General features: G+C 35.4%; 1 pseudogene; it reads right to left on the reverse strand.

Annotated features, from left to right (window-relative positions):
• Positions 1-26,758, reverse strand: LOC143628881 (leucine-rich repeat extensin-like protein 4 pseudogene; annotated as a pseudogene).
• Between the last annotated feature and the right edge of the window lie 316 nt (positions 26,759-27,074).

Below are 27,074 nucleotides of genomic sequence, written 5' to 3' on the forward strand. Positions count from 1 at the left end.
TCAATAAAAGGGTGGTGGCGGAGGAGATGCATATGAAACACTGGTCACCGGAGGTAATGCCCCCTCGTATACCGGAGAAGGTGGTGGAGGTGAAGAATAGATCACTGGCGGCGGTGGTGGGAGTTCAATACAAGTGGGTGGTGGGGGTGGGGGTGGTGGTGGCGGTGGTGAATTATAGTAAACAGGAGTGGGTGGTGGTGGTGATTTAACCGGTGGAGGTGTTGATGAATATACATAAGAGGGTGGTGGTGGTGGTGGTGGTGGTGATGAATATACATAAGATGGTGGTAGCGGTGGTGGTGATGAATAGACATATGATGGTGGTGGTGGTGACGGAACACAATACGGTGTTGGCGGCGGTGGGGGAGACTAAACTGGTGGTGGTGGTGGCGGTGGCACAGGAACAAACGGAGCACACTTGAATGCACCACAATGTATCTTCTTAGACGCAAGCATCCTACACTGTCCACCAGACCTTTGATTCGGCCTCGCAGCCAAACAATTCTTCCTATCATCAAATGCAGGCAACTTCAAACAAACAGGCGGCACCCCAGTAAAGAAATTATCCGAATAAGTAAAATTCTCCAACCGCGGCAACCTACAAACACTCTCGGGTATCCTCCCACTCAAGAAATTTTGCGCCACATTCAACTGCTCCACGCTCACCATACCCGAAACACTCTCCGGCAACGGCCCCATCAACTCATTCGAGCTGACGTCAAACACCGTCACCGCCTTCAACAAACCAATTTCCTCCGGCACACAAGACCTCAATCCATTGTTCATCATAATAATCTCGTTCAAAGTCTCGGACATGTTACCAATACTCGCAGGAAGGCACCCGTGAAACTTATTGTGCCCCAAAACAATAACCGAAACAGGCGAATTGCCAAAATTATCCGGCAATTCAAACACGAAACGGTTATGGTTTATAAAAATGGCGTCTAAACCCTTTGTCAAACAATTGTTTGGGAACACGGCCTTCGAACTCATTGAACCGGAGGTCTAAAAACTTCAATTCGGGTAACTTAAGCACAAAGTAGGGAAAGCTTCCAGCGAACCTGTTGTTACTCAAATCAAGCTCAAACAGTAGCTTCAATTTTTGAAACTCCTTGGGAACTGTTCCGCAGAACCTGTTGGAATTAACATGAAACAAGGCTAAATCATTCAGCAGCCCAAGCTCCTCGGGCAAGTAACCCGCGATATCGCCATGGTTTAGATCAACACCCGCAATGGTTCTCTCAGAACCGTTATCACGCGCGGGTGCACAGAACACCCCGGTGTAGTCGCAGACACCGGATCCCACCCAATTCCCGGTGAGATTATGTGGGTCTGAAATGATCGCCTGCTTCCAAGCTTGTAAGGCAATATAGGCATTTTTCAGCCTGGAGTTATCCCGGTAAGACAACAGCCGGACGTCGCCGCCGATCGAATAGCAATAAGCACACGTAATTGAGAATGCAAAGAAGACGAGACAAAGAATCGGTGAATTGCTGTTCTTTTCAGCAAGAATTAGACCGCAAAACACGCTCCGGATATTAATATTATTATTCGGGTTTCGAAATTGGAAATTGTGGACGCTGAATTGTAAATGAAAGTGTGTGTGTGAATTTATATAGAGTAGTTGTCGTATGGATGGATGACGAATGTATTCAACGTCGTCTCATATTTATTATTTTAACTTTCTTTTAATTATTATTAGGTTATTGAGATGTGTACGACACGGGTGAAAATATAGAAATCGTCAAGTAAATATATATATACAATTTTAAACGACTAATTATTTTTTAATATATTTTTTAAAACAACATGATTTTTAATTGCAATTAATATTCATAGGCAAACAATGTACTTTTATTTATAAACTTACAAAAAATGACTTTATATAATATAACGTCTACGAAGAAAATTTAAGATTTTAAAATATAAACTTTATAAACTTCAAAACAAATATTAATATAAAACAAACAAACTTCACTAACATTATTATGGAAAGCAAACAAATCAGAAAATAAGCATCTAGGAAATATTCCCGATAAGCATCCAAAAATTATTCGGGCTTCTTTTATTCCTGGACTGGGAACACAGTTGACGACATAAACATTCATATATCAATCTAACAAACATAGTGACTAACTGACTACGAAAACTGGTTTTACATTTCATGTGAAAAGTCCTGCATCCTCATAAATTGAAGCACATTCAAAGCTCATTTAAGAACCAAAACCAAATCAAAACCTTTTTAAAATGACATGTTTTGACCAGAATCAAATCGTTACGCTTTTAGAATGACCCATTTAAACACGAACCAAATCGATATCTTTTAAATTAACCTGGTATGACCAGATCCAAATCAATGCGATTTTAAAAAGACCCATTGAAACCAGAATGAAATCGATACCTTTTTATATTGACTCGTTGACCTGAACTAAACTGATACCTTTTTAAAATGACTCGTTTTGATTCAAGCCAAAGCAAATCAAAAAACATTCCTAAAACGACCCATTTTCATAAATAAAAATAATAACACAATTGCAGATTAAGAAGAAAATGATGGGTAACACATACAACGTTCTTAGCTTTTGAAATCCTTTATATCAAATACGAATTCATTGTTAGTGGCTATGAAGATTCAAAAAATATAAAGCTTCAATAACTTCAAAACACTTGAAAGTTGAAACCCATGTGAACCTTTCACTTATTTTGTGAACCCTTCATATTATTTCATTTTTCAATAGATACTAAAACCAAACACTGAACAAACTAAATAAAAATTGAAACGAAACTAAACTGGAAAAAAAAAACTAAAACAAAACTAAAATCAAAAACCTAAATAAAACCAAATACCAATAAAACTAAAACAAAAACCGAAATGAAACCAAATACCAATAAAACTTATTATTATTATTATGTATGCAAGTTTATGAAATTATTAATTAAATTCGTAATGGTATTAGCATTTATCTGTTTGAATAAAATTTAATTACAAGAATGGTATTTGATATCAAAAGATACGTATTATTATGTGTACGAGATATAATATTATTAATATATCTTTTATAACGTAATAGATTTGGATAGTTGTATAAGATGACTGTTTATAATTTTTAAAGTAAAAGTAAAAAAATAAAAGCTTTTATTTAAAAATTAGAATAAACACTTAAACAAATCATCAAAATCCAGAAGTTAGTAAAAAAAATAGTTAAAAAATAGCTAAATAAGCAAGTTTATATTTTTAGTAAAACATTAGTAAACTATACATTTTATTGAGCAATGTTAAAAAATATATTACATTGGTTAAATATGAATTATTCATCTTATAAAATCGTCTTTAAGGTTTAATCACAATTGACACTTTCATCCAGATAAGTAAAAAAGATAGAAATACATCTTACTTAATATTGATAAATTAACGGGGTTAACGAAATGAAAAAAACAGCAAAACTAGATAACCTTAAGGGTTCAGATAAAAAAAGTCTTTTGTTTAAAGTTATGTAACTGATTAAATTTTAGGGGTGAAAATAAGACTTTACTTATCATGAATTAAAATATATATGTGTTAAATGTAACTTAATTTTATTATTTATTTTTTGTATATGAAAAGATGTTTAAAAATGAGATTCAACTAATAAGGTTGTTATGCATGTAGGCGTGTCGCGTACATTTATAAGCAAGTAATCCGTTTTACAGATTGATCAATAACGTTTTCTAATATTATTAAAAGTTTCTTTTGAAACATTTACCCTAATATTTTCTTCCGTTTCAATGTAATCACTACCTTTCTCAAATAATGAGATTAAATGTGTAATTTCAAGTTATCTTTTCAACCAATTTCCTATAATGTCACCTCTTGATAGCTTGTTTCACCCTCAATTGCTGCATGAAATAAACCATCTCCTGTGACTCGGAATTGTTGTTTCTATTGTTATTTTCTCAATTAGTTCTCCAGTGAAGACTCAAATTCAATTCTCATTTATGTTACTTTGGGTGAATATTAACAATGAAGTATTTGAGCTAGGCCTTACGAGGTTTTCAGTTCGAATCCCAAGCCCACCCAGGTGTTTGTCATACCGTGTGTTACGCTAGAGAGTTATGCTCTTGTGGCGGCACAACGACGGTTAAGTGGCTGCCGGCGGTATGGTTTCCTCGGGGAACGCCCAAGCCAAACCTGAAGTCAGCGTGTGCTCGGTTAAGACAACATAGTCTGGCCAAAATAGGTCCACGAGGCTCTTCATATTAGAAGAGTGCGGTAGACTAAATACAATAATGTCGTCGTTCTAAAAAAAGCGTGTTGGTATGATCGATTTTGCATTCTAAATCTTTGGAATTTATATCTTCTAATTAATTTTGAACTATATCAAGTTGTTCTAACATTTTTTTTAATATACACTCAAATTTTATATTGTAAAATTTAGCATCTATAGCTTGATATACTAAAAATAAAATGTTTTATTTCTTTACTTGCAAACTCCGTCGCCGTGTCGATTTGTAATGACAAAACTATAGTCAATGGGCGGTAAATACAATATTCCTTTTATTTTATTGAGTTTTCATATTTATATTTTAAGTTTGTTTTAGGGAATAAAAGAGTAAATAAATGTACCGTTTGCTCTTTTAAAGTTTTGTATTCTTGCATATGGTTTTTAATCGCATTGGTATGATTTATAAGCAAAATGGTAAACCTAAAATTGAAGTTAACTAAAAAGTAATACTTAGATCATTCCCAACTCATTCGCTACTCTATATTCATATATATCATATAATTACACTAAAAATATCATCTTTTTTCTCTCATTTTCAATTAAATAATATTTTTTTATACTTTTATCATTACCTTTTCTCTCTCATTCACTCACCACCACTTTCAAAAATATTAAAAAATTATAAAGATCAACAGTGTGTTTCTCCAAATTTAACCATGAACAGTAACATTTTCTCTCTCCTCCTCTCACAACCACTTTTTACCATCTCTAAAAAATAGAGAACTCCCTCACATAATTTGGAAACCCACTAGGAATGCTCTTAAAACACTTGATCAAAACAATGAAATAGATAAAGGGGATATTGATTAATTTATACCAAACATTAAAGTAAATAGCATTATGGTTTATACGTCGTTGCGTATTTTTCTTTTTAGTATTTAAATGTAAAGATGTTATCACTTATTTATGAACTTGTCACAGGTATAGTTCTTAAAACAAATGGAAATATAACATAGACACATAGTTTCTATGCTTTCTTAACTTAGATAGGAGGTGTTTGGATGAACTTTTAAAACTTGCTTACTTGTTTGTTTGCTTGTTGAAAAGCAAAATGTATTTGACAAAGCTCCTTAAAAAACGTCATGCTTTGGCTTTTCAAAAAGCAAATAAGCAAAAAAGAAATTTTAAAAGCTCACTTAAACCCATAAATTAGACTTTCTATAAGGGGCAATCTTGTTACAAATTGGTGCACTCGTTGTTGTAACCCTGGGTGAACCGGTCGTGAGAGTTGTAGAGGATACTTTGTAAAAATGAAGATCTTAAGTCAAGTGAAAGTTAATAATGTTTATTGTTGCTTACAACATGATACCCTTCCTATATATAGAGAAGGGGGATTACAATTGTTGTCCTTTGCGTAATTACAATGTAAAGTCCTAAAACCTTTCTCCCTTGGTTTTCTTTCTTCTTTGCTAGACCTTCGGCCTTCAACCTTTTATCCACCAGTCCATGCCTCTTATCTTGAGACAATATATCTTGAGCCGCTAACGGGGTCAGATGAACAGGACTTGAGTTTCCCTCCTAAACCTTTTTCCCTCCAAGTCTCCTTCAAGAAAAGTCTTTCCCTTTTAGCTTTGGGTCTTCTTTCTTGGGCCTCTGCTATTCTTCCTGCTTGATGGGTCTGAGCCTACCTCGGGAGCCCAATTTCGAGGTAGGCTCTTCAAGTCCCCCCAGTCTATTATCAATGTTATTTATGGCAAAGATAATGGACTAAATCTTGTGTGTTTTTCTTTTCAAACTTAATTTGGACTAGCTCTCTTCTTCAGCCCATTTTCCTATGCAGGCTTGTTTACTTTCAGGCCCAAATTCTGGCCCGTCATTTTTTTGTCGATATTAGTTTCAAAAGAGGGGGTGCCTTTCCAGTTTCCCATAAAGCCATCATTCACATCTGCAACCGTCATTTCACCATAACTCCTCACCTTCCCTTTCGTCCTTTCCTTTCTCTTCATTTCCGGCGTCTTTCCCTTATTATACCGAAGATCTTCATCACCCCCTATTGTTATCAGGTTAGTTTTGATTGTTCCTTCTTTCTTTATTCATGAGCCGAGACGATATGTCTACCATAACCTCCTCCATAACTCAAAGTAAAATGGTGTCTCTATGTTCAAAATAAACATATACCAGAAACAGTTTAATTGTTAATTTCAGCTTTCTTCAACCATAGTTTAATTATCTTTAATTTATTGGATTCATTATGTGATCATTTTAATTTTAGGATATGTATTTGATAATTTATATATATATATATAGATATATATAGATATAGATATATATATGAGACGGATAATTTAAGAACTTTGTTAAGTTTTAAAAACTTAAGAACTTCATTCTTAATCATACATTTAATTAAATATATTAGATTATATGGTTGGGATTAAATTTGATTAAAAAATTAAAATATGAGAGGAAATAAAGATATACAGTGATTACACTAATTTAAACATCCGTTACACCAATGTAAAAAGTCGACTCGATGCAGAAAAAATAATTTTTTTACGTATATGTAACCTACATATATTACGTATGTGTAAAAAAATTCAAAAAAAAAAAATTTGTTACATTGAGTTCTTAAAACTTAAAGTGGTTCTCAAAAGAAATCTCCTATACATACATACATACATATATATGAACAGGGTATGGTTAAACTAAAAACCCACTTGAGTTGTGAAAATCCGCGAAAACCCTATGTAACATCGTTTTTTTTTGTTACATGTAATATATGTTGTAACATTTAATACAAAACATCGAAACATCAAAAAAAATGTTTTGTTATTTTTTAACATTTTTTTACTAATTTTTATATATGTTTTCAGGAGAGAGAAAATGTTATATTTATATTTACATTTTTTATTCACTTTAATTGTGAACCACAAGATTTAAACATTAATTAAAAACATGTGGTTGAAAATGGGTTTCTAGAGTTTTCACAACTCAAGTGGGTTTTCATTTTATAATTAGCCTATATGAACATATGGTTTGGAATTTATATCACAGTGAAATATATATGAGTTAAGTGTCATTTTAATACATGTGGTTTGTCTAATTACGTAACTTTAATACTTTTTTTAATTTATTGCAAATGAATATTTCACTTTTCTAAAACTTACAATTTTATTATTTTTTTTATAACCCTGTCTATTTTGTCTGTTAAATCAGAGGTAATTTGGTAACTTCATTATTTTTTATCTTTGTTATATTTTTCCTTCCTTTTATATGTCTTCCCTTGATGTGCGTGGCACAAAAAAAAACTATAAGAAATAATATTTTTTAAGTAAACCCTACATCTAACCATTGAAGGTCACTGTTGCAAAATCTGAACACCGCCACCATTCAAGACCTCTACCTATCAAAAACCACCCCCACCCCTAAAGACCGTCACTGTTGCAAAATCTGAACACCGCCACCATTCATGACCTCTACCTATCAAAAACCACCCCACCCCTAAAGACCGTCACTGTTGCAAAATCTGAACACCGCCACCATCATCGCCACCACCAACACCAAAAACCACCGTCGTCGCGGTTTTGCAAGCCACCGGACGCTACCCTATCAGTATCGGTGGTTACTCATATTTGATAGCCACCATTGCCCTCCTTCAGATCTGGAATTTGCAGGTTTATGGCTTATTTCAGTGGAGAGGGAGTAAGGGTATATATCAATTTGATGGGTATCCGGAAAATCGGGGGGGGGGGGGGTTGATGAGTCACCGGAAAATTGGGAGGGAGTTTAGCAATTCAGATCTGATGAGACAGAGGTTGGCCGGGAAATTGTGTGGTTATCAAATTGTGGTCGAGTGTGAGACGCGGTGGCAGTCTCGATGGTCTATGGTTTTTCCTCTGGCTCCGGCCGTTAGTATGTCGCTGGAATTGCATAATGGTGGTGATTCAGTGGCTGTGTGGTGGTGTAACATCTATGGATTTTTCTTGCAAAAACGCTAGTCTTTTGTGCTCGCATTTAATAAAATTCTCGTATTAATTTCATCGTCTAAATTTATTAGTGTTGAATTATGTGTCATTTGTTGAATAACATTATCTTTATATGCGTAATTATATGATCCTATATTCATTTCATCATAATCGTGCTTAATCGTTAACATGACGCGTTGAACCGGAATGCCTATATTAATATTTTATAGCATGTAAAAAAATATTTTGTTATTATTATTTTTATCCTAAGTATTTAAATTAATTAGGTGGTTTAAAAAATAGAGTATTCTAGAACCTTCTATCTTAACCTTGTTACTCAAGTTTTACCTTATCTAATTCATTAATTTGAAAAAAAAAAGTTAAATGTGAATAGAGTGCCGTGCACTTTTAGTGTACACACACATATTTATTTTATTTTATTTTTTTTAGTATTATTATCTTATACATTATTATAATTATCATTATCATTATTATTATTTGTTTATCTCTTGATCTTTAAACATGTTTTATCTCTATTTTAATTGTATTCAAACCACAACTTTTGGCCAATAAATAGAGTCTCTTATTCTCATAATTTTTCACATCAAATTCCATTATCTTTTTTCTCTTTAAACATAATCAGATCTGATGAGACAGAGGTTGGCCGGGAAATTGTGTGGTTATCAAATTGTGGTCGAGTGTGAGATGCGGTGGCAGTCTCGATGGTCTATGGTTTTTCCTCTGGCTCCGGCCGTTAGTATGTCGCTGGAATTGCATAATGGTGGTGATTCAGTGGCTGTGTGGTGGTGTAACATCTATGGATTTTTCTTGCAAAAACGCTAGTCTTTTGTGCTCGCATTTAATAAAATTCTCGTATTAATTTCATCGACTACATTTATTAGTGTTGAATTATGTGTCATTTGTTGAATAACATTATCTTTATATGCGTAATTATATGATCCTATATTCATTTCATCATAATCGTGCTTAATCGTTAACATGACGCGTTGAACCGGAATGCCTATATTAATATTTTATAGCATGTAAAAAAATATTTTGTTATTATTATTTTTATCCTAAGTATTTAAATTAATTAGGTGGTTTAAAAAATAGAGTATTCTAGAACCTTCTATCTTAACCTTGTTACTCAAGTTTTACCTTATCTAATTCATTAATTTGAAAAAAAAAAGTTAAATGTGAATAGAGTGCCGTGCACTTTTAGTGTACACACACATATTTATTTTATTTTATTTTTTTTAGTATTATTATCTTATACATTATTATAATTATCATTATCATTATTATTATTTGTTTATCTCTTGATCTTTAAACATGTTTTATCTCTATTTTAATTGTATTCAAACCACAACTTTTGGCCAATAAATAGAGTCTCTTATTCTCATAATTTTTCACATCAAATTCCATTATCTTTTTTCTCTTTAAACATAATCAAGTAAGTTTTACATATATTTTTTTGTTGTTCTTTATATTTCGTTAATTTTGATCTTGTTCTTATAAATTTCTTTTAGTTTGTTCTTATGTTTTTGAGTTTTAAATGTTTTTGAGTTTTATTTTGAATATTCATAGTTGTTCATATACCCTCGTCATGATCATCATGATTTTTTAATAAAACCATTACTTTTTGCTCTAAAAGATTATGATGATCATGTTATTTCAAGAAATCATAATTATTTTTTCAAAAATTTAGATCAAAGAATAACTTTTCTATGAAAAACTATGAATATTGATCTTCAAAAACTTATAAAGTTATTCTAACTAAAAATTATATTTACATAATGGTCCTTATACTTTCATAAATGTCAATAAATACCTTAAATTATAATATTTACACTTTAAACCATATACTTTCATAAATGTCAACAAACATCCTAAATTATAATATTTACACTTTAAACTCTATACTTTCATAAATGTCGATAAACATCCTAAACTATAATATTTACACTTTGAACCTTATGCTTTCTTAAATGTCAATAAACACCTAAACTATATGATATTACACTTTTAACCTCGTACTTTATTATTTATCAAAACCATTCTAAACATTTTGAGCTAGTATACAAATAGAGTATAAACCGGGTATGTATGCATCTGATAAGTAAACGGTTCTGTCGAAGGCAAGAGTGGCGTAAATAATCCCATTGGACCCGTTACTCTTACCTGGGAATCAACTTGCTGGAGGTCATACTCTTGGTTTAGAACATTCTAGTATTCGACACTCTAACTAATTTAAAAATCAAACTTAATCTAGGGCATCCCGTAACCGGTTCAACAAACTCTTGCTCGTGTTCGTATTCATCCGTCAAGCAAGATGAGTTCATAGCCCCTTTTCATGCTTTTAAACGTTTTATACGTCGGGGTGGAAACATGCAACATATTTATTCTATGTTTAATACATGCTATTTGATTCAAGCTTTGTTTCATAATATACGTTATGTGTAATCATTACAAGTGTATACTTAATCGCATGTACAACCATTAACTTGTTAAGCCCGTGGTAGTATGATGATAGATCTATTGGCTTGACCCGCCCACTCAGGCCTCGGGTAGAGGCTTGTGTGTTCAGAATCCAACAATCGTTAAACATAATAGTCTAATCGTGGATTAGACAACTCGCTAAACATGTAAAAGGTTTGGTTGTAATCACAAAAGTATACAAGTAACTTAACACATATGGAATGCTTTCAACATAAAACTTATTTTTAAAACCTATGTTCTCACCAACTATTTTTAGTTAACACTCTCGCATGTTTTTCAGGTGATGGAAATTAAGTTATAAAGATTCTTGAAGTTTCACATAGGGGATGAGTCAGACTTAGAAGTTTAATTAATAAATTGCTATGTCATGTTTTTTATTTGGTTTGAAAAGTTTGTTAGTTTATTTTAATATGAGTTTTTACATTTAATACCATGTGCATGATTTCAATCTACGCACGCCCCGGCGTTTCCGCCTTCGGCCGGGGGGTGTGACAGGTGGTGGTTCAATGGTTGTGCGGTGATGGTTAACTTGTAGGTAGAGAAGAGTAAAAGAGTATGTACATATGATGGTAAAGGGAGGGTTTAATTAAAAAAATGAGGTGGACTTTTTTTTAAAAAAAATGCTTCTTCCCCCTTTTATTTCAAGTAAAAGAAAAAGAATAAAGAAAATAATAAAATTACCGAATTATCCCTGACTTAACGGATAAAAATAGACGGGGTTAAAAAAAAGTATTAAAATTGCAAGTTTTAAAAAAGTGAAGTAGTCATTTACAATAAATTAAAAAACGGTACTAAAGTTGCGTAATTGGACAAAACACAGGTACTAATATGGCACTTAACTCTTTATATATTTTAAAAACTTGTATAAAAAATGTACTTAAAACATACTTTAGTAAGTTCTACTCTTGTTGTAAACATAAAACCATTATACAACTTGGATATTCCAATAGGCATATTTTAACAAACTAATAGGTTTACTCGATCACATACATATAATTATCCAACAAATAGCTGACATGTATTAGATACGATGGGATACAGTTTTACTTGGTTATGATACTAAGAGTACCGGTTTATGTCCTATTGTCATCTCTGTCCTTACCCCTTGTTGTGAGTTAACCTCGCAACCATCATCATCTCTCTCGCCAATGATAACCACTGCAAAGCCACATCTGCTAATACCCAGAAAATGCTATCGATATCATCGCCCCCCCCCCCCCCCCAAACATTGTATTTTATCATCATTCTCAACCAAATCACCGCAACCCCGCTTCATTCTCAAAATACAAAAGTTTTGAAACCGTATAGTGATCACTAAAAACAAACATTCTACACCAGTTAACATGGAAACAACACAATGACAGACAACCTCTTCTTTCTCTTTTTCGTTGTTTACTTTGCAGGTGAATCAAACTTTAGTTATATTCAAGCTTTCGTTTTGAGATTTAATTCGACTTTTTAGATGGAATTAATTGTGTATTCTACACTATTGTACTATGATAATTGTGCATGGGCAGTGTACTTGTGGTGGATGTATTGGGGGTGTGAAAAAGAGATGAGATGGGTAGTTCATATGATGGTGGAGGTGACGAATTAAAGGAAAATAACAAATAAAAAAAAGTACGACTAAAAAAAGTATAAAAAAAAGTACGACTAAAAAAAGTATGTGATCACATATTAAAAAAAAAATTTGATGCGATACACACACGATGTCTATACCATATATAACTAGTTTTTCTACCCGGCGCGTTACGTCGGGGCAGTTGGCAAAACCCCATCGTTGAAACACGGACGTTGGTAAACCCGATCGTTGCGATGATGAGTCGACACGAATTCGGTCAGTATCGGCTGCTTTCGTCACGATATAGTCACCAATGATAAAATTTGAGCGTTAATTAGTTCGTCAAATTAAATATAAAAACATTAACATATAAGAAAACAAAATATTAAAGACGATGCTCACTTGATTGGCAAACCCGGACGGTGGTAAAATCCAAGCGTTGTCGGTCCCGGGCTGACACGAATTCAGTGGGTTTTGATTACTTATGTTACGATACCCGAACTAAAAAACAAAAAAAAAATATAAAAATTGGGCTTTAAATAAGTTCGCGAGTCTGCGCGAACTCGGTCAGCTTCTTTTAGGTTTGTTATGATACGGGAACTAAAACAAAAAAAATGGCGTTTGGCCGGTTTCTATTACGTTTATTATAGTAACTGAAGCAAAAAAAAAACAAAAAAACAAAAAAAATCAACCATTACAGTGCCGCCAAGTGGCCTTTGCGGCACCAAAGTTGTTCTTTATATATAGTAATAATATATGAGATATGGAAAAATTAAAACACCTATTTTTTTAAGTAATTTACAAGTTGTAAAGCATAAACTACACCTTTTATAACATGTAAGGTAGGGACAAACTTGTGTATTACAAAATATTTATAGAAATAGTTACAACATTACCCCCTCAACTTTATCCAACGTTTGTAAATTTAAGAAATAGGTAAAAATTTGAACATTTATCTTTACCCATGTATTCCTTTTTATTTTAATTGTAAACCAACTTCCCACCAACAATTTTCTCACAACCGTAACTTTTTCATACGCTAATATATATATTTTTAAATTATGTCATAAAAATGAGCATTTTATTGTCTTTAATTTGGATATGGTATTGCTATAGTGTTTTTAATTAAAAAATAATTAACACGTTACATCTGGGCGTTCACAATTCGGTTTTAATGGTTTCTAAGTTAAACCATGAGCCAAACCGTTGGTTCGATTTTCTTATCATTGAAAACCATAACTGAACCGTTGAAATTTAAACTTGTAAATACCTTATAACGAGCCAATATCTAGTCGCAAATCGTTACGTTAACTCATGTTCAATACGTTAAACAATGATACATTATGATGAAGAGAAGTTACAGAGAAAATCCGGCAGCATAACCTTACATGGAATAAATATGGCACAGATCTCTATGCTATATTACTATGGAAGAGCTATTTATAGGCTGGGCTAATTCGTTACACTCTTGAGAGAGCTTATACAGATCTAGATCTATGATGACATCATGTTATTCATTGATAGATTGATACGATTAGGTTGAATACAATTAGTGTGTGAACTGTGTGTGTTGAGAGAGAATTTGAGCAGAGTAACGAGGCAAAAAGGATTAAAATAAGGAACTGATTGCATTAATGATAACATTACAGGTATATATAAAATTTGAAACATTCGTTAACTTAACCTTAACGAATGTGTCATTCGTTACATTAATCCTAATGAATGAACATCTTCATTCATTTTACATTAAAGACTAACGAATGCCTTTCATTCGTTGTCACATTCGTTAAGCAGGGTTAACGAATGTGCCTTACAAAATAACGAATGTAGCTTATTCGTTACGGGGTAACGAATAACTTTACGTTAGAGCGAATGAGGATATATTTACCAAAATACCCCTTACATTATCATTAATATAATAATACTATTATAAAGACCTAAGTGCACGGATTTGGTGTCCTTAGCTGTTCGAATAGGATAGGGGTAGTTTAGTCTTTATATTAATGTATAAAGGCACATTCACTAAGGATGTTTAGCGAATGAGCCTCATTCGTTAAAGACTAAGGCTATTTGTTAATGTAAGAGCCCATTCGTTACTACAGTGTAACGAATGGAAGCTCATTCGTTAAAGTATATCCATTCGCTAAAAATGTTTAGAGAATGGGCTATGGAATGACTTATTCATTAGTGATGTTAACGAATGAGAGGTCTCATTCGTTACTACAGTGTAACGAATGAGCCCAGCCTATAAATAGGCCTTCCATAGTAGATTAGCATAGAGATCTGTGCCATATTTATTCCATGTCACGTTATGCTGCTGGATTTTCTCTATAACTTATCTTCATCATAACGTATCAATGTTTAACGTATTGAACACGAGTTAACGTATCGATTTGTGACTAGATCTTGGCTCGTTATAACGTATTTACAACTGGTATCAGAGCCGACCGTTGCTCGTGATACATACCAGTTCGTGTTCATCGAGTTTTATCGGATTTGGAATGATTTCATGGATGAATCAAGAAATTGAATATATAATCTGGTTCCTGTTCAAAATCCAAAGCTAAGTAATGTATTCTGATGGTTAATTGGTACTTGGATTGGAATATGCCATTGATGACCTTGATTGAAGCTTTGAAGTTGCAGATTAAAATTAAGATGGAATCAGTGTGTTATTTATGAAATTGAATGTTATATCAAATTCTAGATACAAATCCGAGTATTCGTTGTTAATTTAATGGATTGATTTGAAGATCTGATGAAGATATGAATTTTCCGATGAAGATTTGCGTTTTTCCGGCCACTGTAACTGTTTTTTCTGGTGAAAATCGGTTTTCCAGCTACAGTAACCGCTCAAACGACTGATTCGTTAAATTTAAACTCATTCGTTACGGAGTTTTAACGAATGAGCTCATTCGTTAAAGGGTTTAACGAATGTGAGATTCATTCGTTATGTGCTTATTCCTTACGGAGATGGACTCATTGGTTATCAATACTCATTCGTTATTTTTTTCTGACATCCGTCAGTTCCATTACGAATGTGAGTTAATGAATGTGTTCCTATTCGTTCAAGATTTAACGAATGTGGAAGATTTGGATATTTATAACGAATGTGACTCATTCGTTTATGGATAACGAATGTGGACAAGATGCCATTCGTTGCTACTGTTGTAGCGAAAGAGGCTAGATAACGTATGAGGATAGTTAAAATAAATAAATAAATAAATAAAAAATATATATTTTCGGAAAATTTTCTTAAACGAAATTTTTCGGGGATATTTCAAATGTGCGGGACACTCTTCTAGCAAAATTTGGTGATATATTTTCCGGCCGAATTTTCATACATATCGAGGGGCCGAGGGGGAGTAACCGATTAAGTTAACGAGAAGTTTATTGAAGATTTTCAAAGATTTGTTCAAGACCTTGCCTAATTTGTCAAGAAAAGGGGGAGATAAAACTTTCAAAGAGTTTATTCGATCGTAATCTTCCTACCTTAAAGAGTTTATTCGATCGCTATCTTCCTACCTTCGCAAGTGTTTCTTGAAAAATTACTGCAATTCGGGTGGTAATATGTGGTTGCAAAGCTATGTTTGATCGAGTCCAAGACTACAATTGTTCTTCGATTGTGGATTGATTTGTTCAGGATTGAAACCTGACTATGTGGGATACGAGTGTCTGTCCGATTACTTCTTTCTGAGGGACTTTGATCCTGACAATGTTGGCTTCGTATTCGGTGGATTGCTTCTGTTGAAGGGGACAATTCTTGAATGGGTTGATTTGATTAAGGAATATACGGGTCTTGTTATTGGATTAAAGAATCTGATCGTTCGGGATTGATTAACGAAGGTTGGAACTCTTAATCATATGCCCAAAACAGTAGTGCATCCAGGAGTATTGGTTGCCGAAGAACTTCAAAGAGTGATGATTTGGGATAGACGTTATCGAGAGAGTGGAGACCGATGTGAAAGATGTGGAATGATCGGGTTGTTTATAAAGATGTGTGACATGGTCAAATGTAAAGACATTTGTACTTTACCTGTGTGACAGATAGCTGATGACTTGTTGCTAATTGATTCGTGAGATTGACACATATCATATGCCAGTTAGATGATCGGAATGATCACCTGGAGATGCTAATTTGAGGGGGAGATCTAATACGAGTAGCTAAAAGTTGTTTGGTGCTTACAAAGTGTTATATTTTGTCTGTTTGCATAAGCCTGAGAATCATCAGCCAAGGGGGAGGTTAGTATTACGGCTGATGATATGCAGTTAAAGTATTCAACGTTAATGTATTCATCGTTAAAGTATTGGAGGCTAAAGTATTGGATGCTAAAGTATTGGAAAGCATTCGACAGCTACGGACAAGGGGGTCTGTAAGTTCACGGATTTGGTGTCCTCAACTGTTCGAATAAGATAGGGGTAGTTTAGTCTTTATATTAATGTATAAAGGTACATTCGATAAGGATGTTTAGCGAATGTGCCTCATTCGTTAAAGACTAGGGCTATTCATTAATGTAAGAGCCCATTCGTTACAACAGTGTAACGAATGGAAGCTCATTCGTTAAAATATATCCATTCGCTAAGAATGTTTAGCGAATGGGCTATGGAATGACTTATCGTTAGTGATGTTAACGAATGAGAGGTCTCATTCGTTACTACAGTGTAACGAATGAGCCCAGCCTATAAATAGGCCTTCCATAGTAGTTTAGCATTGAGATCTGTACCATATTTATTCTATGTAACGTTATGCTCTCGTATTTTCTCTGTAACTTATCTTCATCATAATGTATCAATGTTTACGTATTGAACACGAGTTAACCTATCGATTTGCGACTAGATCTTGGCTCGTTATAACGTATTTACAAAACTGAATTGAGCTTCAATAATAAGTTTACAGCCATGGCCAGTTTTATATGGCCGATTTCGGTATAAACTGTAAACCAAACCGTTTGCTATGGTTTGAACATTCAGAAACTGGCTGACCAAAAGTGATAATTGGTTTAGACGTTTTCATGGTTTCAAATGAACCTTAAACATCTATAATTGTTACATGATTACTAGGATTATTTTATCCCATCACATCACGCGAACACCTTTCTAATGTTAAAAGATGAATAATCAATTATGAAAACATAATTGCATACCAACCCTATTTCATTTGTTAATGTAGTTATTAACAACTCTATTAAATAATGGACAATTTTAATGACTGAGGCATGAGAGATTAATATTATAAGGGAAAATTCCTAAAATGTTCCATTTATAAAGAGAAATTCTGCATATATCCCTTCAAAATTCAAAATCCTCATTTGTCCATTTACTAACTCGTCTTCAACTCTATGTTAGAAAATCGAGACGACATGTTCTTAACTCGCCGCCTTCCCGTCACATTAACTCATAACCCGTCACATCCCCGCCATGTTATCTCAAAGCCTATCGTCTCCCCTCCATGTTAGCTCATAACTCGTCGCCTCCCCGTTATGTTAGCTAAAAAATTCTACCTTATCTTTACTAAAAACATGGATCCAAAACTTAATTAAAAAATATTTGAATATTTTAAATTTTATTGGTTTTTAAGTTCTTGTATATTGGATTTTTGATGATAATATGATTTAGAAAACTCATGCATACCATCAAATCATTTCATGTGTAACCTGTTTAGATTTAATTTTTTAGCTAATACAGCGGAGAGATGACGAGTTTTGAGCTAACATGGAAGGGAGATGATGGGCTTTGAGCTAACATGGCGGGGAGGCGACGGGTTATGAGCTAATGTGACGAGGAGGCAGCGAGTTAATAAACATGTCGTCTCGATTTTCTAACGTAGAGGTGAAGACAAGTTAATAAAGAGACAAAAGAGGAATTTATATTTTGAAGGAACATATTTGAAAACTCTATATAACATTGAGATATTTTAGGGATTTTCCCATATTATCTACCTATACTGTTAAAACAAAATCATTCTTTCACATGTTATTCAACTAGAATAGCCAACAAAGATACCAACTAATGCTATTACTATTTATAGAGTTACTAAAAAGTTACAAATGTAACTTTAAATGTTATATTAAATGAGGTTTTTATATATTTATAAATTATAAAATTTTATTTATCATTATTTATATATTATAAATTAGTAAGGTATGTTATTATGTATATTATTAAATTTAACTTTTTTGTTGCATTATTTTAACCACCCGTGTATTACACGGGCTATATCCTAGTAAACATTAAAGAGACAAATCTATAATTTATTAGTTATATACCAAGTTACCAACCATTACCAAAGACCATTGATGCTACATATTTTATTTTGGAACGACCAACTAAGTAACGCTGAGTATTCCGTACGCGGCCTCCAATGGCTAAAGCTAGCCCGATCCGGCCACGAGTCCGAGCGGACGGAGTCCCTAGCGGTCCACCTATTGAGGAATTCCCCGGATAAAATCCGACCCCCACGCCCGCCAAACGGCACGACAGCGAGGAGCCGGTAAAACCGGGTGAGATCAGAACTCGAACCCTGGCAAGCCAGGGTCATCCCTCACTAGTAAAGTAAATTCTCTACCATTAAGCGACATCCAATTTATCCATTGATGTTACATATGATTGCTCCTAACAAAATCCTACCAATAATTAATTTCAATATTTGTATGGAGTTGGAACCATTGTTGTTGAGACCGGACCCGACCGGCCGGTCGAACCGGTCCGACCGGGATTCGGTCCACCGATCGGTCCGGTTCTATATATTCGCTCGGCTGCAGGGGAACCGGCCGGTCCGAACCGGTTTGGCCGGTCGGACCAGAAAACCGGACCGGTTGAACCGGTTTTCAGTGAAAAAGGTTTTTTTTTTTTGAAAAATCATATTTCAAGAATGATTCGTCTTTTTTTGACCGAATTTGTTCGGCCGGTCCGACCAGTTCTACAGGATAAACCGGCAACCGGTCGAACCGGTTGGCTGTCCGGTTCGATGTTCGGTCCGGTTATGAAAACATTGGTTGGAACTAGGAAGCGGAGGTGATCATAGACACATTATTCTATTCCAGTGGGCCCACACATCTAACGTCATGCTTGGTTGTAATATAGAAGGCGGCTCTATGCCTTTTCCAAATCCCGTATAGAGCAATCGCGTCCCGTGACGCATTACTTTTGAGTAACACTTGGTCCATATTTAACAGCCAATTATTATAAAATTTCTAATTGTCATGGACCTTATGCTGTACCTAAAAACGAGCTAGAAAGAAAATTTTTAAAATATGTCATTTGAGGAGAGAGAGTTAGGGATGAGCAAAAATCAGTATGGTACCGATTGGTATCGGTACTGAACCGATACCGGTACCGAAATCAATAATTATTTGGTACCGTCGGAACCGAATCGGTACCAAGGTTTTGAGTTTTCGGGACCGTTACGGTACTGTACCGGTACGGTACGGTACCGGTACTGGGATCCCGAACCGAACATTTCGGTACCGGTACCGGTAAAAAAATTTGCAATTTTCGGGATCGGGATTTTCGGTACCGGTACAGTACCGAGCTCATCCCTAGAGAGAGTCTCAAAATAGGCTATAAGTTTCAAAACTTCTATTAATAATCCACCGAAATCTGTCTCCGCCGTGACATTTGGTTTCCCACGGATGATTTTCGTCCCCCAATTGAATAGTGACACGTGTAAAGACGTTGACCCCCACCCGTGAGATTTCAAAGGAAATTAGTCTGACCCGTGAGATTTCAAAGAAAATTCATCTGACCTTGAGATTTCAAACCAAAATAGTCTCCTCCGTGAGTTTTTGAAAAAAACTAAATCCATCTCATTCCACCATTGATTCACCACCACAACCACCACGGCCGCCACTTGCCGGAAAATGAAGAAGACGGAACCATTAATTCACTACCACCACCGCCATTTGCCGAAAATCGGAGAAGACGACGGAACCATTGATTCACCACAGCCACTTGCTGGATCGGAGAAGACGACGTGATGCAGATATGTTGATGTTGGAAGACGACGGAGTTGATTCACCATGAAATGGAGGATAGCACGAAGACAACGGTGACCAGATATGTTTATGTTTGATGGTGAAGGCGACGGTGGGCGGATATGGTGATGTTAGATGGTGAATACGATGGTGGGCGGAGATGGTGAATGCGACGGTGGTTGGAAATAGTGTAGCCAACGATGGGCGGAGATGGTGATATTGGATGTTGAAGGACGGAGATGGTGACGAAGATTAATCGGGATTATTTCAAAGAAATTAGGTGGTGGTGGTGGTGGTGAATCAATGGTGGATAGAGGTGAATTCAAACTTTCTCCAAATCTCATGGAGGAGATAGTTTTCAAGGAATCGGTTTTGGTATCAAAACTCACAGGTCAAACGTATTTGGCTTGCAATCTCACGAGTCAAACAAATTTGGCTTGAAATCTCACGAGTCAATGGATCATTATGGGATTTTTCAAAATTTTTGGCCTAAATTAGGAACTCTCCCCTCACTTGGTGTACTTTGAGAATTTTCCCCAAGTTATAATCAGCATTTAGACTTGAACAAAATCACGTAATTTAGGGAGGCGGGAGTGGTTTCGTGGGTGAGCTCAGGGAAGTTTCGGGACCGCCAGGAACATCATATCATGGCATTCAGGGCCAAGAAAAAAGCAGCCTGACTCAGGGCCACCACACCGATTCAGGCATAAAACAAAGAAAAAAAAGGGAGGAAAGCAGAACAAATCGGGAATAATGGCTTGGGGGTGTGTGGAAATTGGGAACACCACCCAGTGTCTGTTGGGGGCGAACGAGCTTCGGAGAATCATAAAGACCGCTCCCACCTCCTTTATATGTTGTAACAAAAATAATGATCTGAATTAAGGGGTGTTTGTGATTGCTTATTTTCCTCTCCTTTAAACTTTTTAACTTTTGCAAAAAGGAGAAAATAGAAAAAGATGTTTAGATAAGTGAAAAGTACTTTATGTTTTAACTTTTCATTTAGTGCAAAAATACTGATATTGAGAGGTCAGGAATTTGTGATTTTTAATGACTTTTGGGTTGAAAATGTATATGTACCCACACAAGCTATTCTAAACATTTTTTTAAAAAACTCATTTTCAAAAGTTATAAGTTATACAAGTCCTTTTAACCAAATGTCCTTTTTGGACTAAATAAGCAATCCCAAACACACCGTTAATTGGCTTTTGCATTTTGCTACTCTTAAAATAAAAGACTTCAAAAAAAAGAAAAAAAAGTGAATAGACTAATTATATAAAACTTGTGCGCATAATATAAAATGTGAAAATTATTTTTCTAGTTTGTGAGTTTAAACAAAAACCATTTGATAAATTTGAATTTAATTACAATATAAAGTACCTTTAAAATAATTAATGTGCCGAATCACAAACTCGCCATGCTAAGTTGAATCCAACTTGTTTACCGTAACATTTTTACATGTAACGCTAGCAAGAAATTAATTCAAACATGTTCAAGTAAATCCATACCATGAATTTTTATGCTAGGTTTGCATTGTGTTTAAATAATCATAACCATAGTTTCACAATTGTTTGTATAATTAAACCCTTATTTCTTTTTAAAACCTTATTCAGTCGGTATAAGGTATAAGTTGTTTATATGAAATTGGCTAGTTTATAGAATATGAATCTAAGTTAAACCATGTTGATTAGTTTAGAAAAGACATATTGGATTTTAAAGCCAACTTCACTTCTCCACATGTAAGTCAAATGAGTATGATGCCGAGGTAAAATGTCTACATCGTGCGGATCACATCTGCATATATCTGTAAAAGAAGAGGTGGACCAAACCTATGCAGTATGCACGAAGAAGACTGTTTGTTTTTTTAATGTCTATGACTGCTAAAATAAACTGGTGGTGGTGTACGAACTGTGGTAGTGGGTGGTGATGTTGGACAGTGATAATGGTAGTGATAGTGATGGTGGCGGACGGTGGGTGGTGGTTTGTGGTGGTGGTGGCGGACGGTGGGGGTGGTGGTGGTGAAGGACGGTGGGTGGTGATGGATGGTGGGTGGTGGTGGTGGTGGTGGCGGCGAACAGTGGGTGGTGGGTTGTGATGGTGGGTGGCGGACAGTGGTGATGGTGGGTGGTGGATGGTGATGGCGGCCGATGGGTGGTGACGGTGGTAAACAGTTGATGTTGGTAGGTTGTGGTGTTAAACGTTTTCAAAATAACAAGCAATTATGTAGATAACAATGTATGCAAGTGATCTATGCAACACAGACAAAATAGCCCGTGTATACATTTTTTAGATTGTAGAAAAACACACATCCACAAAATGAGTCCAACAATACACCTCTACGGCTTTATCACATCCTAGATAGGGGTGAGCAATTTAACCGCCATAACCGTTAAACCGATCCATAACCGACATAACCGAACCGATTTTAACCGATAACCGACATAACATGTGGGTCGGTTAATGAATTTTCAAAAACCGCAAAATACGGGTCGGTTTTGGTTAAAGATAATTCCAAAGCCGTCATAACCGAACCGACCCATTTATTTAACCAACAATATGTTTGGGATTAACTTCCACCAAACATATTGTTGGATTATATCATTTTAAAGGTTTTGGTTCGACGTTTGTTATCAAATTAAGTTGAATTTTATTGTTCGATTATATAATATCATTCTTTTTTTTTGAATGTTTGGTATTAATATTATAGATTATACATCTTGTAAGATTATGTCATGTTGTTTTTTGTAATAACTGGTACCAAACTTTTAGACTAATTATATTGTTTTGGTTACGGTTAACCGACTATAACTGACTCACTATAATCAAGAAAACCGATTAACCAAAACTGCCATAACAGGTCGGTTATGGTTATGGTTATCCATTAACCGACATATCGGTTATAGTTATGGGTTTGGCTCAAAACCGACCCATACACACCCCTAATTGTAGATGGATCGACCTCCTTCATCCAATCATACATGACACCGTAATCTATGCACCAAACGAGACTAAAACCCTTTTTAAGAGTTAAATCTATTTTTAAAATCATTACAAACATTAAAAATATGATGTTTTTAATTATTTACTAACACTCCATGTAATCTATGCACCAAACGAGACCTAATATTCCGGCAAACCTCTATATATTATTCGGTCAAATGCTTAGTAGATGATTTACTTTAAAAACAAATTTTTAAGGGAAAGTATCATCTTACTCGTAAACCTTTTTAAAACCTTTTATAAATAGTTGGTAGAATCACAATCCCAGTTCACAATTTTCGACCTAATTATATCCCTAGTACTAGTTATGATTATATAACAAAAATTATGTGTTTGGTTTACGTAAGTTATAAAATACTAAGCCACACAATTAAACTCACTTATTTATCTTAGATATTAAGCCACACAAATCGATCGTGTCAGCTAAGGTAACGGGCCAAAGCTTGTCGGTTTTCTAATAAGCAATTAATTCATTTTAAGTCAACACAAGTCCTGATCAAAGTAGATTAGAGTTGAAACAAATCATATTTGGAAAGTGTATTAGATATAATTGAGCATAGAGTTGCAAAAATCGGGTTTTACAAATACCCGGGTTCGGGTATTGAACTGGGTTCGGGTATGACCGGGTATTGAAAAATCGGGTATTGGTAATACCCGGGCCGGGTTCGGGTCCGGGTATTGTCTCTAAAAACCATACCCTATGCATCGGGTTCGGGTCGGGTATGGAACCGGACATTCTAAAACCGGGTATTTGAATACCCTATTTTCGGGTATTGAAAAACCATATTTTTGGGGTTTTTTTCCAGGGTTTTTTCGGGTATAGATTGGATTTTTTAAGGGGTTACAATTATTAGGGGTATTTTTGGGTATTTTTCAGGTATTTTTCAGGTATTTTCGGGTATAGATCGGGTATTTGAAAAACCCGGTTTCGGGTATTGAAAAAACCCGGTTTCGGGTATGTAACCGGTTCCGGGTTTCAGGTATTACCGGGTATAAATCGGGCCCGGTTCCGGGTACGGGTTTTGGTACTAAAATGCATACCCTATCCTTACCTTACGGGTAGGGTCGAGTACGGGTTCGGGTATTAAAAACCCGGGTATAAAAAAAACCGGTTCCGGGTATTTTTTTCGGGTCCGGTTCTGGGTTCGGGTTTACTGTGCACCTTTAATTGAGCATCTTGTACAAAGTGATGGGGGCATAGATAGTGACGTAGCTCACCGTGTCCAAGTAGGATGGTGTAGATGGAGAGCGGCACAGGGGTATTGTGTGACAGGAGGTTCCCAACTAAATTAAAGGGAAAGTTTTATAGGGTTGCGGTTAGACCTGCGATGCTATACGGAACAGATTGTTGGGCCATCAAAAAGACACATGCGCGTAAGTTTGAGGTAGCAGAGATGCGGATGCTAAGGTGAATGTGTGGGCACACAAGGTTAGACCGAATAAGAAACGAGGAGTTTCGGGATAGACTAGGGGTAGCTAGTATATCAGATAAAATAAAGAGGGCAGATTGAGATGGTTTGGACATATGAAAAGAAGACAACAAAGGGATCCCGTTAGATCAGTGGAAACTATCCTTGTAGAGGGGAGAAGGGGTAGAGGTAGACCCAAATTGACTTGGGACGAGAGGATTAGGTATGATTTGCTAGATTTGCACCTCTCTGAGGACATGGTTTAGTATAGTACTCATGGAGACGTAGAATTAAGGTTAAGGACCCGTAGAAGGAGGGGCTATTTCTTGTTTTAACTTTGTATTATATTATTTTCAATATTAGTATTTTCATTCTATTATTATTATTATTATTATTATTATTATTATTATTTAGTCTATCTATTATAGATGTTGCTTAAATGTTACCACTAGTTTATTGTTTCTAGTAGTATTTATTTACTACTTTTTTCTTTTATTTTTTATTTTATTATTAGTATTTTATTTTTTTTATCTACTTATTTTTGAGTTGGGGGTCTCACTGGAAGCAACCTCTTTATTCTTAGGGATAGAGGTAAGGTCTGTCAACATCCCACCCTCCCCAGACCCTACGGATAACGTTAGTTATTTGTGGGATATGCTGGGTATGATTGTTGTTGTTGTTGTTGTTGTTGTAATTAAGCATCTTGCTAGCCGACCCAAGAAAATCAAAGAATCAACCCAGAACACAAAAAATCGATCTTGTTCTCGGTCATGAAATTATGTTGTATTCGCCTTTGGGCAGGTTCGGCCAAAAACCGTAAAACTTAAAGCATATTAAGAAAACCTACTATGAGTATATACCGGGTGTGTACATGGGGTTGTGGGAAACGCAAATGGCAAATAAAAAATCCGTGTGTTCGTCTTCTTTTGTGTTATTTTCTTCGCTTCTTCTTGACGTTCATTCCTTGGGGGCTGTTTCGCTTCTTAATGATTCCATTAAGAGACTACTTCTTAATCGATCGGGTATCTTAATGGTTACTACAAGATTGTCAAATAGCCCCTTGGTCTTCTTCGGCAAAAGAATTAGCATATGTGTCGGTTTCGATATTGTAATTGGTTATGTGAATCAACAGTTTTTGTGTGTAAATGTCTATCTTGAAACAGCTTGTACGTAGTGTATGAATGCATATTGAAACAATTAGTAAACCAATCAACCCACTCCCTAATGGTCTGGTCTTCATTCCACATTTATTAGCATATTCAGTTTCAGTCTCGGGCTGGTTCAAGTCAGGGTGGTCTGGTCCGGTTTGGCCCCATGCTCACTATCAGTTGACTAAAGTAATGAAATACGTGATAGTTTTTCGAAACATACTTTAGACGCGAACGACCTTTTTTTTTCTTTTCTCTCTCTTTCTTATTTATCAACTGACTTGGTTCATTTAGCCCATGTGTAATGGGGGCGAGAAAAAGGCCAATATTGGGCTACGTTCGGGGGTAACACCGCTCCCCCAAAGATAAGAGGAGCGATTGGGGGGGGGTGCATGAACTAGTCGTCTGGGTTTTGAACGAAAATAATAATAATGTGACGGTTGGTAACGATCAAAACCAAAAAAAAAAAAAACAAATCAAAACAATATGTACACACACATAACGTCGTCTTCTTCAAAAAATACATACTTCATCTCCAACATTTTCAATCTTTCAAACAAAAATACATATCTATTCTCCAAAAATACCTACGAAAATGAATCCTAGAAACAACCCGAACCATCCATTCCCCGGTTTCGGGCAATACCATACTCCGAAAAACCAACCGAACCTAAACTATCCATGGCTCAGTTTCGGAGAACACCCTACTCTGCAAAACCCAAACCAACTTCCCGAACACCGGAAACAACCTAACCTAAACTACCCATTTCCTTTTCTCGACCCGAACTTAAGCATGTACGCCAAGTTGCTCAACCCCCAAAACCCCATGCCAATGTTCGGGTCTAGCCAACCGGAGCCAGAGACTCAATCGGCGCAGGCCTCCGGTTCAACCAGAAAGGGAGGCCGTAAACACAAAAAGAAGGAAGCGGGGAGCCGGTTGTGCCGCGTGACTACATACCTTGGACGACGGAGGAGGAAGTAGCTCTCACATGAGCTTTGGTCGCCATTTATGAGGATCACGAAATTTGTAAGTTATTAATATTAATTATTTATTTAACTTTATTTAGTATTTATTTAAAATTAATATTAATTGTAAAAATAATTTTAATTGTAGCAAACTGTCAATCATCCGGATTATTTTCGAAGAAAATCTTTGAACTTTGGGTCTAGATCTTGGGCAAACCGGGTGATTACTGGGGTAAATAAGGGGATCAAGCCCATTGGAAGGTCATAAACCAAGATTGCCAAAAATATAGTGGGATATACAACCGAGTGAAGTAAACCGGTTGGAGTAGCGGCAAAAATGACGCCAACATCCAAGCT

Source organism: Bidens hawaiensis, unplaced genomic scaffold, assembly GCF_021521415.1.
Source record: "Bidens hawaiensis isolate Kalapana, Puna unplaced genomic scaffold, B.hawaiensis_p1.1 tig00005080_1, whole genome shotgun sequence".
NCBI classification, from domain to species: domain Eukaryota; kingdom Viridiplantae; phylum Streptophyta; class Magnoliopsida; order Asterales; family Asteraceae; genus Bidens; species Bidens hawaiensis.